Source organism: Schistocerca serialis, chromosome 3 (assembly GCF_023864345.2).
Source record: "Schistocerca serialis cubense isolate TAMUIC-IGC-003099 chromosome 3, iqSchSeri2.2, whole genome shotgun sequence".
Classification (NCBI taxonomy): Eukaryota; Metazoa; Arthropoda; class Insecta; order Orthoptera; family Acrididae; genus Schistocerca; species Schistocerca serialis.
In genome coordinates, this window is record NC_064640.1 from 770,997,564 (window position 1) to 771,004,093 (window position 6,530).

A 6,530-nucleotide genomic window follows, 5' to 3' on the forward strand; every position below is an offset into this window, starting at 1 on the left:
TATGTTGATGTTCTCCGCCTGTAAATCGGACCTGAGTAATCCGTATTGCTGGACATTATTTTGATGATAAAAATTCTACATTAACCATATCTTGAAAAATTATTCGTGTACGAGAATTTTTAACCTTATACACTTTAATAGTTGGACTCCACAATGTTATTTTAGAGGTTCAGTGGGGACACCTTTTACATTCATGTGGATTTTAGAATAATCTGTTACTCAGTTTAAACATATGCTTTGACTTTTTTTCTGACGCAAAGACGCACAACGACGCTAGAGTGTCATGCACCCACTCTCATTGTACCTTAAATTAGCAAACATTTACAAACTAATTGTCAACAGCATCAGATGATACTTGACATACATAAATTTGAAAGTATCACTCAATACATATTTCTTACCTATGACTATGTAAAACAGAAAGGTTCAAATGGCTCTGAGCAGTATGGGACTTAACATCTGAGGTCATCAGTCCCCTAGAACTTAGAAATACTTAAACCTAACTAACCTAAGGACAACACACACATCCATTCCCGAGGCAGGATTCGAACCTGCGACCGTAGCGGTCGCGCGGTTCCAGACTGAAGCGCCTAGAACCGCTCGGCCACAGCGCCCGGCAAAACAAAGTTTTATGTAAATTTTTGAACTGAATATCATGACATTAATTAATCTCAAGAATGGATGAGATCAAGGAAGTTGTTAACACATAATCAGTAAGTAGTGTTACTGTGTTACGATCGCAGTGGCTTGTTGGAATCTGTTAATGTGAACTGATGTACTTGATGATGTGGCTAGAAGCCTTGGAATTTATCATATTAAAATAAAATTGATAATAATTTAATTGCTGTTTGAAGCAAATTGAGTCATATTCTCGGTCTATCGTACGACTCCGTTATTGCGGGTCCTTCAACGTTGTAAAGTTTAAATGTTTACCTTATACACATTTTTTTACCTCTTTTAGACACTATCAGGGCAGTTTGGCAACATTCGTAACCTCTTTCAACCACATACTGGCCATGTTCAGAAACTATATGCCAGAAGTCGGCATATGGGGAACGATATGCTTTCTCACATTTAATCGAAGTTGTGTGTACTTTGTTCGCCATATGTCACCTGTGTCGTATAGATTCTGGACATGGTTAATGCATGCTCAAGCCAGTAACGAGTATTAGCGTATTGTGTGATTGTGTCTAAAAGAAATAAAAAACAGTGCACAATCCGTCAATCATTTTTCTCCAATAAAAGAAAGTTTTTCTCCGCTTTTTCTTTTTTTATTTATTTTTATCTGTTTATTTTTTCAAGAATCCATACCTGACTTCTCCCTCGCAGGCACTGCACCCCCATAGGACAAAATCAGATGCAGCTTTCATATCGATAAGTACCCCTTCTATAAGCTTCCCCGGGAACATGTACCACCGTTAGGAAGCATCTTACATGGGTTTATATCTGAAAAAAATTGATACAGTATTACATCTTTTTATTTCTTCAGTTACTAACCCACCCTAATTTTTCTTTTTATTATTCTTCTAGCAGTCAGCACATAATATTTCTGGTGTAAAAGTTCTACTTTTTAGCGTACGTAAAGTCTCGTGAATGTAATAGTGGCAAGCGTGTGTAGTAATTTGAAATATGCGTAGTACTATTTTGTGTTAAGTTAAGAAAAATTACACGTTTTGTCAAGTCACTATTTTCCAGGCAGCATTTAATAAGTTGGAGTCAAAACTATACCACAGGAAAATACTTAACAAGAGAAATGGCATGTTATTACTGTTTATCCAGGTTTTGCTTAGTCAGTGAATTAAAGAAAGTTTTGACTATATCACTTAAAAGTCTGCAGAAGATGATTGACGGTTTGAAGGAAAGTTTACGTAAGTTTTTCATAATTTTTATGATCTGGTCAGCCCTTAAAATTAACAGTTTATTCCAGGGAGACAAAAATGTAATGGATTGTTCTTGTGCAAGTCGACCAATATCATGTACACAAAAATAAATTACGAAAGATAGGCATCAGGCTATCATCCAACTAGAAACTGCTTACATAAAACTAAAATTACTTTCAGGACAGTGATCTGAAATCTGAGATTTGGTAACTGCTAATTTTTTCCATCGCCGCTGAATGAACTACAAGCATATCTCTTACCGTTTATATAATTTTTTATGGTGTTACTAAAATTTTTTATTCGTTAGGAAAATACAGAAGTTCTATTCTTCAAGTGAAACGTTAGCTTCCTACGTCGATGATGAATGATATGCAGATATAACAGAGAGAATTTGCTGAGAAAATACAGCACCTCCAGATATGGAAGTGAGCTCATTAAATTTAAATAAAGGCGGCATTTCTTCATTTAGGCTGTGTTTATTTAGACATCTTTTTCGTTACCGAACATGTTTTGGCTCTTTTAGCCTTTATCGAGTATTTATCTAAAACTGGTGCAAACAGTATGAAAATGCCAGTGCAGAGTTCACAAACGTGTACTCTTCTTGATTGTTTGATAGGCAGCTACAGAACTTGTATTAGGTCTAGGTAATTACAGCTGAATGGAAAAATGCCTCCTTCATTTAATAAATGCTTCACTGTTATGCCGACTACGAAGACTCATATTAAATGTTAGTTTCTCTATGTTTTGTACCTTTTTTCGTCTTATAGCTTTGGGAATACTTCATGTTATAACAAATATATCTGTTCCCTTTTAGTGAGTTTGTACAGATATAAATCTTTACATGACTGCTTACTTGAATTTGGCAAAACTATGATAATTAATAACAGTGAAATATGAAAATATAAAATTACTATTTTGAGTGTGAGTGTGACTTATATTTGTATCAATAAACGGAACTCAAAGTTATGTCTTACAAAATATCAATCTGTCTGTCCTCGAGAGTAAAAGAGACATTTCTCAAATACTGACGAGCAGTTGACGACAGCAGGCATCTGGTAAACCGCGACAGGAATCTTTGCTGTCGGCTTCAAGCTCCTGAAAATGTAGCAAGTATTATTAATTGTCTGGCGGAGTGATACCGGTAGCTGTTAGTCCATCTTCTTTCAAGCTTTGAGTAAGAACAATCATAAATGTTATATTTCAGGTACTGCAGACATCTAGATGAAAAACATAGATGAACTCAAAAAGTTGTTTGTGCGTCTACCGATACTCAAAACGTGTTGACCACATGTAGAAAGGCTATCCGAAATACCTCTTGGCTTCCAAAGTCGCGACTTCATTCGAAGCGTTCACGTCGAGAAAACTGTCAGTCTTACAATCTTCTGACAATTCGCCATAAGAATGTAGCAGCGACGCTTTGTAGGGATACAGCGTTCACTAACATCTCATAGCAATTAGAATCCCCCCAAAAAGTACAAAAAAACCGCCTGAGAGGGGCGCAGGAAATCAAAATTCAGCATTCCATCGGCTCGGTATCACGCAAATTACGCGACGTCCCTATCTCTCTTACCGTAACACGGCAAGTGTTCAAAATTGAAGAAAAAAAAGGAAAAAATAAAAGAGAAAGAAGAATCTCAAGCTATTAGGAATCTGACTGATTCAAGCAGTACTGACTGGCGCTAGGAAAATTTCAGCTGGTTTCGAGCGTGTAACCTCGGCGCATGTGGGTCTCGTTTTGGGAAGCGTCACTCTTCGTTATGGCGACTTGCCAGAAGACGTAAAGTCTGACACTTGCCGATACCTCGTTGCCTGGCTGCGCTTGAGGCGCTGTTTATGATATTCGTTCTGGCCATATCATGTTAGGCCCAGAGTTCCGGTTTTTCGGCGGCTCAGTATCTCATCTATTACATCATTTATGACTAATCAAGTTTGTTTTGCGAATGAATTAACATGATCTTAAGAGTTCTGAGCAACCGAAAAACCGGAATGTAGCTGGAAACATAGGAAGATATGCAGTGGTTTTTCATAAATGTGTTAAAAGTGCAGAGGAGTTTACATCGGGAGCGAGGATATTGCAAAAGTTGTGGTAAGCTACTGTGAGCAGGTAAGGGAAAAGAATTAAGCCCGCAGTCCTCGTTCCTCCTGTAAGAGCTGTGGGATACAAGAAATTCGTTATTGTAGTGAGGATGAATGGTAAAGCTTGCTTAGTGACCTGCCATCCCGGCGGCGGCGCCGTCGCTGCTGCGGGCGGGCGGGCAGGCGGGCGGTCGGGCGGGCGTCAGCGGCTGCGGCTGCGGCAGCTGCGGCGTCGACGGAAGCCACAGCCCGACTGCCACCGACGACACTCCGCGCCGACTTTTATAGCGTCGCCGTCGGCGCCTTTCGGCCGGCGCCGAAGCTACACGAACACCTTCGGCCGGTCGGGACGCTGTGCGCCGCCGCGCTTCGATTCCCGCCGTCACCTCACCGCACCGCGTCCGCCCTCTCCTGAGACGTGATTGGCTGGCATATAGGGAGTCCGAAAAAGAACCGTTCTCAGTCGTCGTGTGAACCCCCACCACATGGCTAGCCATTAAGATTGCAGCACCAGCAAGGCGACACGCGACGAACGCCGAATTGGTACGAAGCGCAGAAGGAATCAGAACTCCACCGGCAAATCTTTAGAATAAATCGGAGCCATGTTCCCCATTCATTAATCGACCGTGACTTTTTCAAAAATATTATAGGTTTCCAGATACCGCTACCAAAATGTGTTAACTACTAAATTATTTATTTAGCGTCACATTTCGAAGTGTTACCTCATCATCAAGCTGTACTGGTATTACAAAAACATTTAATGTAAGGGTATACAGGTATCAAAATTTCGCCGGCCGGGGTGGACAAGAGGTTCTAGGCGCTACAGTCTGGAACCGCGCGACCGCTACGGTCGTAGGTTCGAATCCTGCCTCGGGCATGGATGTGTGTGATGTCCTTAGGTTAGTTAGGTTTCAGTAGTTCTGAGTTCTAGCGGACTGATGACCTCAGAAGTTAAGTCCCATAGTGCTCAGAGCCACTTGAATCATTTTTATCGAAATTTCCTTACATGACTTCTGTGATCATCCAGTGGAGAGAGAGAAGGATAACCTAGTATGAGGCGATGTAACATTGTATATTGGTCTGTTGCGCACATGAAAATTTTTAAAAAACAGTCGCTCAATTTGTTCTTGTGGCGTGGTATTCTTCTTGCGATGTGCTGAGGTACCTACATCTACACTCCTGGAAATTGAAATAAGAACACCGTGAATTCATTGTCCCAGGAAGGGGAAACTTTATTGACACATTCCTGGGGTCAGATACATCACATGATCACACTGACAGAACCACAGGCACATAGACACAGGCAACAGAGCATGCACAATGTCGGCACTAGTACAGTGTATATCCACCTTTCGCAGCAATGCAGGCTGCTATTCTCCCATGGAGACGATCGTAGAGATGCTGCATGTAGTCCTGTGGAACGGCTTGCCATGCCGTTTCCACCTGGCGCCTCAGTTGGACCAGCGTTCGTGCTGGACGTGCAGACCCCGTGAGACGACGCTTCATCCAGTCCCAAACATGCTCAATGGGGGACAGATCCGGAGATCTTGCTGGCCAGGGTAGTTGACTTACACCTTCTAGAGCACGTTGGGTGGCACGGGATACATGCGGACGTGCATTGTCCTGTTGGAACAGCAAGTTCCCTTGCCGGTCTAGGAATGGTAGAACGATGGGTTCGATGACGGTTTGGATGTACCGTGCACTATTCAGTGTCCCCTCGACGATCACCAGTGGTGTACGGCCAGTGTAGGAGATCGCTCCCCACACCATGATGCCGGGTGTTGGCCCTTTGTGCCTCGGTCGTATGCAGTCCTGATTGTGGCGCTCACCTGCACGGCGCCAAACACGCATACGACCATCATTGGCACCAAGGCAGAAGCGACTCTCATCGCTGAAGACGACACGTCTCCATTCGTCCCTCCATTCACGCCTGTCGCGACACCACTGGAGGCGGGCTGCACGATGTTGGGGCGTGAGCGGAAGACGGCCTAACGGTGTGCGGGACCGTAGCCCAGCTTCATGGAGACGGTTGCGAATGGTCCTCGCCGATACCGCAGGAGCAACAGTGTCCCTAATTTGCTGGGAAGTGGCGGTGCGGTCCCCTACGGCACTGCGTAGGATCCTACGGTCTTGGCGTGCATCCGTGCGTCGCTGCGGTCCGGTCCCAGGTCGACGGGCACGTGCACCTTCCGCCGACCACTGGCGACAACATCGATGTACTGTGGAGACCTCACGCCCCACGTGTTGAGCAATTCGGCGGTACGTCCACCCGGCCTCCCGCATGCCCACTATACGCCCTCGCTCAAAGTCCGTCAACTGCACATACGGTTCACGTCCACGCTGTCGCGGCATGCTACCAGTGTTAAAGACTGCGATGGAGCTCCGTATGCCACGGCAAACTGGCTGACACTGACGGCGGCGGTGCACAAATGCTGCGCAGCTAGCGCCATTCGACGGCCAACACCGCGGTTCCTGGTGTGTCCGCTGTGCCGTGCGTGTGATCATTGCTTGTACAGCCCTCTCGCAGTGTCCGGAGCAAGTATGGTGGGTCTGACACACCGGTGTCAATGTGTT

The 6,530-nt window shown here is 44.1% G+C and overlaps 1 protein-coding gene across 1 annotated transcript in view; it reads right to left on the reverse strand.

Moving 5' to 3' along the window:
* The window catches only part of LOC126471217 (diacylglycerol kinase gamma-like), a 446,798-nt gene extending 445,465 nt beyond the window's left edge, over positions 1-1,333 (reverse strand). The window contains exon 1 of the mRNA XM_050099340.1: positions 1,312-1,333. The gene's annotated coding sequence lies outside the window, so the exon portion shown is untranslated. The remainder of the gene's footprint in view (positions 1-1,311) is intronic.
* Between the last annotated feature and the right edge of the window lie 5,197 nt (positions 1,334-6,530).